Genomic DNA, 2,049 nt, shown 5'->3' on the forward strand with positions numbered 1-2,049 from the left:
TTGCAGCACATTAATGTTATAATGTATTACTTGAGAATATGAGGCAAGCATGACCCCCACAACAAGACCAGATTTACTACAACAGATTGTGTGTTCAATACTAGGATTGATCAGATTTATGAAAAATTCAAAAATTCTCCTCAAGAAAAGAAGTTTTCTGTTGTCAACCCCAGGACGTTGTAGCAGAATATATATTAGGATATAGACTACTCGCAAATGTTGCATGGGATGAAGTTGATTATGCCATCATGCCCGTCAACATTGTAGAAAAATTCCACTGGGTGTTGGTTGTTTTTGACATTGCAGAAAAGTGTCTTTATGCGTATGATTCCATGATCTCTTCACACAATCACCCTATTGTTGAATCTTGTGTCGACAAGTTTTCTATTATTATCCCTTTGTTTTTGTCATGCACCAAATTTTATGAGAAGCGTAAAGGCATCAACTTCAAGAATACAAAAGCATATATTGAGAAAGCTGTTACCGACCCTCTTAACATTCAGTGGATCATCAGAGAGATACCACAGCAAAAAGAAGGATTACTGTAACAAAAATCTTCTTTCTTTCTATACATTTAACCCCTTTTTTTCTGATGGTTTGGTAAATATTGACATTTTTTATCTTTTGCAGCGAGTGGTCTATTTGTTGCTTCCTTTGCAGAGTATGTTAGTATTGGAGAATTATCAATTCCACTAGAAGAACTTTCTGATATTGACCAACACCGTAGACACTATGGAGCGCTACTTTGGGACTATGCTAGAAAGAAGCAGAAGCTTGAGGCAATTAGTGATAGTGAGGTGACAGGAAAATTGGCAAGGAGGAAAGGTGCACCAGCTTTGAATGAGAAAACATGAGTCCAGAGGAAGAAGAAGTAGTTGTAATGTTTTGAATGGAACATGTAGTACAATTGTGTAGTTGATGCTAGTTTATAAGATAGATTGTAGACAAGTTTTTGAACAATTTATTACTCCCTTCGTTTTAATTTATGTGAACCCATTTGACTGGGCACGGAGTTTAAGAAAAGAGAGAAGAATTTTGATCTTGTGGTGTAAAATGAGGCACATATATTTTGTGTGGCTATAAATCATTGTGTAAAGGTAAATTGTTTCTAAATAAGGAAATAGGTCATTCTTTTTGGCACGGACTAAAAAGGAAATAGGTTCACATAAATTGAAACGGAGGGAGTATGTTTTAATTGTAGTAGACTTGTGCTACAATTATAGTAGCCTTTGTTTCTTTTTTCTTGTCCAGTATTGTAGTTCAAATGGAAACATTTTGTTGGGTTTATATTCACTTGTTGAATCTTTACAGTACATGATCTTCATTATTTTTAACATTTAAATCCTTTCCAACTGAAATTTTATACAGTTATTCTGATCTACATTATTTTCACCATAAAACTTCTTTCTACCTGAATTTTAATCTATATATTATATCAGCTACAGATATTGCAGTTTTTTTGTAGTTGTATTTGTAGATAATTTGTAGATTATATTAACAGTGTGTTTTGTTTTTTTTATATTTATTTTTTGAATGTAAACAATACTTCATCTACAATATTTTAAGTTTTTAATTACTTTCCTACAGATTTATAGAAAAATATGTAGAAAAATCCTAACTAACTACATTATGATCTTAAAAAAAACCATGTATTTTTTTGTAGTTTTATTGTAGATAAACTGCAAAAACACATTAACATAATTCCATATATAGTAAAAAATTTCTATATTATATATATAGAAAACATTCATAAACAAATCAATCTATGAAAGTATTATCTCAATATAGAAAAATCCTAACTAACTACATTATGATCTTAAAAAAAAATCAATGATTACACATCAAAATTTGTTATCCAGAACTAACCAACAAATTTTATGAAATATTCTGTTAACTATATAAAATTTTATTTCTTTTTGGGTGCATTCTTGCAAGATCTTTTGTTATGCCCTTCTCCTCCGTAGTTGCCGCATGAAACCTTGTGATTCTTTGAATTTATTTCATCATATGTTTTGTATCTTTCTTTTTGAGGTCTTCCTGGCTGCCTTT

The sequence above is a fragment of the Nicotiana tabacum genome, chromosome 20, assembly GCF_000715075.1.
Source record: "Nicotiana tabacum cultivar K326 chromosome 20, ASM71507v2, whole genome shotgun sequence".
Lineage (NCBI taxonomy): Eukaryota > Viridiplantae > Streptophyta > Magnoliopsida > Solanales > Solanaceae > Nicotiana > Nicotiana tabacum.